Below are 6,978 nucleotides of genomic sequence, written 5' to 3'. Positions count from 1 at the left end.
CCCTGAAGATCTGCTCTCTTGTGGTGTTTCGAGGATGGAGGCCGGATGGCGGACAGACGGTCACTGAGCTGTGTGAAGGTCTGACCCGCTGAGTCACGCTACTCACAAGTGGCACCAATGGAAACATCTGCATTTGCTGTTTTTGACATATGGATTCGATGTTTTCCACCAATTTGTGAGTATTTGTGCGACCACATAGAAAAAAAAAACCTCCGTGGAGGGCATACCTTCTTCTTTAGTGTGCAATGATGCACAATTACAATTGTTTGCTTGATTTAAAGTTTAACTCTATCCATCTGTCTGTATTTCAGATTCCATTCAACACACACTCACTCTCTCACACACACATACACACACCCAGCTACATTGTTATACATGTAGTGCTGAGTTGTGTATTCGCCCCTGTAAACTAATGGATAACATGCTGTCCTGTGGAGGGACTCTTAGGTGGCTGAATGGCTTTTTTGACACTCCCAGTTACTGGTCAAATCCCTGCTCTTAATGCACCCGAGAGGATTTTCACCTCCTTGATTCTGACAAAGAAGGGTAGTGTTAAGATTGGACGGCCTTCAAAACGAGATCCTGTCACCCTCAAGAGACACTTGCAATGCGGGACAGTGGGGTGGGGGGAGGCAAAGTAAGCAAACAAGGCCACTGCAAGGGACTGAAGCAAATCAGAGTTTTGTTTGTCCATTTTTTTTTATCAGATGGGCTAAATGAGCTGCCTGAACTTCAGAGTGGTTCAATAATAGGGGGCTCATGATGAGAGGATATGTTTATCTCCGACAGAAAACTTCAAAAATAACAACAATAAACAGTTTAGGGAGCCGAGATTGTGAATCGACACTGATATGCCCTGAGTCATATCTCTGTTGCCGCATCAAGCCATCTGTCATAAATTAAACTCCTTGTGTCTGAAAATGAGGGAAAAAAATATCATGTCTATTAGGTTCTTTCATCCGCCCACAACATAACATCTGGATGGAGATGACATCAGACGGCACGACATCAGTCAGATGTGGCTTCCAATTAGCCAGCAAGGCTGCTTCCCTGCCTCCCACACTTTTTTTGTTTCCCACATTTTCAGCAGAGACAGAAGGAGAACCCTGCATGAAGAGGCCTGGAACTGCTGGGTACCAGGGCCCGTGTGCAAAAAAACAGTACTAATTGCTCTTGGCTGGCTTTTATAAAGTTTGAAGTCATGTTGCTGGGCGCCACACCCACCCCATCCGCTCTAAAGCTGCTTGCACAGAGGCGACAACTACACACTATAAACACTGCTTTGTGGTCACCACCATCAAAGCTTCCAGTGGGGGTGACAGGTCTGGTACTACATGTGTGTATTTGTGTATGAGACAAGGTTATGTGCGGCATCTGTCATCGTAATTCTTTATGATTGCAGCGTTGTGCAGCTTGATGGGTGAATGCGGAGTTAATGTGCCACTCTCTGACGCCACAAGGGATGTCTTTTAACCACAGTCGGCCCGCTGGCACTGAGGGTGGGCTGACATGAAGCAGAATATGAAGAACCACCAATGAAAGATACTCGGGTCAGCTATTGATTTTTGAAAGTGTTTATAAAATGGAATGGTCAAGAAGGGCAATTTTGATGTAAGCAGTTCTATAAGTGAAGTAGACCAGGGTGTACATTCCAGTACACGGCGGTTCAGTTCAGGTTCTTAGTTCCACAGAGTCCGTTTTTATATGTTAGCTGTCCAATAGTAGAGACTAAAGCTAGGAAGTGATAATCCACCTACAAACCTATGCCTTTGTAAAAACTCTCTCCTTATCTGAGAGGTCTTGTATTTCCAGATGAAAGATTAAATTAGCTTATTTATAACAAAAAAAAGGACTTGGGAAAAAGAACAGCAAACATTCAAAAAGATTTCATGGAGCATGGAAGCACATTCATTTTGATTCAATTTACCCTGCCTGCTATATGCAACTTTACACCCCTACCAGGGGTGTAAAATTGTTCTTTTACAGATCTGACAGCCTATAGCAGATACACACACTAAAATCTATCCCTGGAAAAATGTATCACTGTTATACACTTAGACCCAATTCAGAACCTTTATAAGACCTACAACAGATTATTCAATCGACCCTACTGAAAGTTTTCTCCTCGTTCAGGGAGACGACCACATCAACTGTCTCTCATTACTGTAAACCCCTCCCCCAAGGGGGTTCTGATCTGTTTAATTCGCTGGGATGCTGATTGTCTTTTAATTTGACTTGACAGAAGACGTCCTTCCTTCTCACCGCTGTCATTAAGAAACCCCTGCGATCATAACAGGAAGGTTCTTGTGGTGACAGTAAGTTGTAGTTCATTTGAAGGTTTTGGAGGAGGGGCATTTTCGAAAAAAGAAATGTGAGAAAAAAAAAGTGAGACAACAAACTCAACAGCATTTTTGGAGTTCTTAGAGACAGAGGGATGTAAACCGAGTAGGAGGTCGTTCATACGTCAGCCAGGTGTTGTGAGTGTGTGAAGAAACATTGTCTGAATTCTCACCTTGCTACAGGGGCGAGACATGTACATCTGAATACTTACATAAAGACGTAAATGCGTTAGCTGATTTGATTCCAAGTGTACAACAGTTCAAGTGGGTTCTGAATGGACTCAGTGTACCACACACATCCTGACTTGTGTGCCAACCTTCAGCGCTGTCCCCTTTGGAGTCAAGAGTCAGGTGACTTTACATTTTACATTGTTTTTTTTTTCCCTTTACACTTGAATGGATTTCCAGGATTATCTGCGGGGGCCCTCTTTCTTCTCCTTCTCATCCTCTCTTTCCTTCCTTTCATTGTTCCTTTCTTTCCCTCTTCCTGTTTCTTCATCTTTCATGTCCCACACTTTGTCTCTATTGTCCTCTCTCCCCTTCACCTTGCTTACTTTAACACCATCCCTGTTTTTGTGCCTTTACAAGCAGGCAGGCACCTACAAACCACCCTTAACCACCTTATATCACTCCACCTTTGTATTGTGTAATTGTAATTCTCCTTGCTCCGTCAACACACTATGCCTATTTTATTGAACTTATTTCTCTTTACCTCACATTGCTCCATTTTAATCACCATTTGAGAAAAAAAAAACAAGGAGACTTTTGGAACAGATCCAATGCAAACATTCATATCCAACTACACCTCTCTGTCCATCCACTGGCAGCTGTCCATAACCCACACACACACACACACACACACACACACACACACACACGCGCACACACACACACACACACACACACACACACACACACACACACACACACACACGCACACACACACACACACTGACATGCTCTAATATAATGCAGCGCCACAATACAGCCTGCAGCTGTGGAGCTTTGTAAAGCTTTGGCTGTGCTCAACCAGAAATAGCAACAAACTCTGGGCAGGGAAAACAAAATAAACAGAGATTTGGAGTCTCTTTCGTGTCTTGAGTCATCTCAGCGTGCCATGAAGTTGTCATGCAACAGAAAGCGTTAGTCAGATGGGAACCCTTCCTTATAGGAGATGGAATGATTTAGTCACAATGAATCATCGTATGCACAAAGAGCAGATGATGGCCATCGCAGCAACACCATAAAGTCCCTTCTTTAAGAACTTTCACTTCCTTCATTTGGGGTTCTGTTTCTTCTAAGTCAACATTTAGTTCCTTGTGACTTTGTATGGTCAGTTTATGTTACACCACCCACTTTTCTCAAGTTCTCCTTTTTTTTGTGTCAAAAGCTTTCAGGAAAAATGGAACTCCATAAAACTCTCAGCTCAAGGGAGAACTGAGTGTGGTCAGCCCTATTCCACTACTCTTTATTTCCATCTCTTGTGTTTTCTTCACCTTCCTTAATTGATTATACAGTTAGTTTTAATATCCATCACTGCTGAGGGGACCTTTACAGCTCCTTGGTGTCATTGACCTGAAGGTCAACACACAGGAGATAGTGGGAAAGTCTGAGTTTTAAAAAGAACAAAACAACAGCCTCAGATGACATACTCAGAAAACTATGTTTTGGAGTTGTTACATATATAATTTTACATATCAAAATTAGTTTGCAATAAAATCCAGGTAAAAGTTCCCTCATGTCCCATAACTCATACCATTGCTCCAAATGCCATCATTTTCAAAGTAAACTAAGACTTTTAACTTGACGTTATTCTTTCAATCTCTTTCTTTTTCCATGTCCAATCATCAGATTACGAACACAATTTGGTCCAAAGCCCTGCACATGTCTTCAACTTAAGCCTTCAATTGTTTCCACACACATGCTGACAGCTCGTTAATGACAAGCAATAAAGGTTGTGTAAACACATCTGTTGGCACTGAGTTACCAGACAGTAAAAGGCTGTAAAACGGTGGGACACTGAGTCCGACACAGGCCGTCCATTATCAGCACTGTGTCCTTGCTTTAAGCGCCAAACCTCGACGACGATTCAGAACAGCCTGTATTTGTTTGTTTGTTTTGTCCTGGTTGTTAAATGCTGGGGGATAAGTTTGGATCCTCTCCTGACCAGTGCCTTATGCTTGTGTTTTATCACTACGCACCAACTACGAAAGAACAAAATCTAAATAACAATTCTTACGAAACGCCACAAATGGCTAATCTAGTTCAATGGAATAAAACAAAACAAACAAAAAAACCCAAACCAAAACGCATTTTTATCTATGGCAGAGAAATCTCAAATTATTTCTTTAAAAAAAATCTGCAAATTCTAATTTAGATTTAAAATCCAATTTGCAAGGCTGATGCACACAAGTAATTAAAGTGTTCAGAAAGAAAGTCATTAGGAGAGCAGCAGATGAGGATCTTCATACTGGATAAGCAGCGTTATCTCAGCATTGTACCGGCACATCTTGAGGGAATAGACGCCACATGGCTGATAACTAGATCTGCCTAATACTGCGAACAGATGGCGCCGGGCGTATCACTTTAACTGCAAAAGTGTTCACTGATTGAGATGAAACCAGAAAAGCGGTGATTAAGAACAATCAATAGCAGTGATTAAATGAGATTTGACACAAAGGACAGGACGCCTGGACGCAGAGACAGAAGGTTTGAACATGTCCCAAAGCACCTATTATGATGTGGGCAGAGCTCAAGTTGACACTGGCTGGAAATGAAACTCGGGACATCGTGCAAATGAGTTGGACTGTTTTAATGACAGCATTGATTTGTTTTTGCCACGAGTCAGAAAAATGTGGGGCTTCTGTTTTCTTTTTCTTTAGTAATTTACATAATAGAATAAACATAAGACCATTAGGCAGGTGGAGTGGAGTCAACACACGCTGATGTCTGGGCTCTAGCTACTGTATGTGTTATTTTTCTTCTGTATTTTAGTTTCTTTAGCATTGAAGCTAATGGGTGTGCTTGTGGACATCTATCTAACTCACATCTGTTTTACAACCTTTGGGTCAGTTTTCACCTCATCCCAATAAAGATAACAAAGTTTTAACTGCGTCTCCTCTCCTATGGCCTTGTTTTTTTTCTCTCATACTGTCTCTCTCTCTTTCTTTTCACCTTTCTGCAGATATCAGCTTGAGAGCTGCTAGCTGACCTCTGACCCCACTGGCCTTCCCCGTGGGTTTAGATTCAGTCAATAAACAGATTGGAAAATAAACAAATATCCATCTGAGTAAAACAAACCAAGCACTTGATTTTACACGAAGAATGGTTTGTTATACCAAATTACATTTGTGTGTGTGTGCACGTGCATGCACATGTGTATACCGCTTAAAACACAATTACAACTTGTCTTCAATTGCCTCCTTATTACTACAATTAAATGTGAGCGTCAGAAACTCGCTGCAGGGCCCATTTTTCCAGGTCTTTCTGTGAGCAAGGCAGCACCTGTGATATCAGAGCATATTTGGACATAGACAGACACAGACCTCCAATTTCTGGGACTGGAATTTACTGTGCATGTGTGGTGTCAACACCTGCAGCTGTCCACATCTGCATCTGTTTGGCAACATAATCGCTGCATTAACAAGAAATAATTAAATGAGAGAGGCTCATTTTTGAGTTGTTATTATCATTACTAGAACACCAGTTAGACTGATTTTCCCTTTATTGTATGTGGCAACACAAGGGAAAAGATCAGTTTGGAATAATTTATTTGTCGATGTCGACACAGTTTGCTGCTGTTTGGAGGTCCTACACAGTTTGACTTTGACCGTCTGTGCCTCCACCTCCTGCTGCTGCTGCTGCTGGCCCAGTTCCAATCGGCACTGCAGGCTTTTCTCTGTCCAGTCTAACATTCCACCTCACTGGCCAGAGAATGCCAACCCCCAGATTCCCCCTTTTCCCATTTTATTCATTTTATTGCATTGACCATGTGTTTGTATCTTATTGTACATTCTGTCTTCTGACTTTGTAATATGTTCTACAATTCTGGGATGTTTGAAGTGGAATTGTCCTGCTGGCTTTCAATTGCAGGAAGCCAGATGAGGCTGTGGCATGCCCGGCATTTCACCTGGTTCCATTGGCAACTCCAGACACCTCCCACTCGGCAAGGGTCCAGACATGAATCTCCTTCTGAGGCACGCGACGCCTCGAGCATTGTTTCCAGCTTTTGCTGCTGCTCAGGAGTTCAGTACAGTCTATTGTCCATGTCAGCGGGGGACCGAAAAAAAGGCACATTCAAGCAAAAGAAAAGTCCCGAGGCTGATATATGTGTTGTGCATGTACAATTAAAGAAAATCCTAGAAAGAAGACATTTTAATTTTATAGAATTAACCCCTTTACTCACATTTCTTGCCTGGTGCAGTACCAGCCCTGTCTTTATGTCAGTATTATGTCAGCTGGTGTATTTTAATACCATAATAATTAACAATTGGACAGGAATCTTTTACATCCAATAGCTCCAGTCATTCAGTTACCAGACCTTGTAAGAAGACTATTACAACTGGAGAATACTGCAAGGGTTATATCTTCGGAAACTTGCAAAGCTGTTAAAATATAATGAATAAAGCTCCATAATGTA

General features: G+C 41.9%; 1 long non-coding RNA gene across 1 annotated transcript; it reads left to right on the top strand.

Moving 5' to 3' along the window:
* The first annotated feature begins 2,422 nt into the window (after positions 1 to 2,422).
* LOC115251065 (uncharacterized) lies at positions 2,423 to 6,978 on the top strand. The gene is made up of 2 exons (XR_003889624.1): positions 2,423 to 2,690; positions 6,432 to 6,978. It is a non-coding gene; the product is annotated as an uncharacterized lncRNA (long non-coding RNA).

This window comes from Takifugu rubripes, chromosome 9 (assembly GCF_901000725.2).
Source record: "Takifugu rubripes chromosome 9, fTakRub1.2, whole genome shotgun sequence".
NCBI classification, from domain to species: Eukaryota; Metazoa; Chordata; class Actinopteri; order Tetraodontiformes; family Tetraodontidae; genus Takifugu; species Takifugu rubripes.
This window is presented reverse-complemented; position numbering and strand designations above follow the sequence as displayed.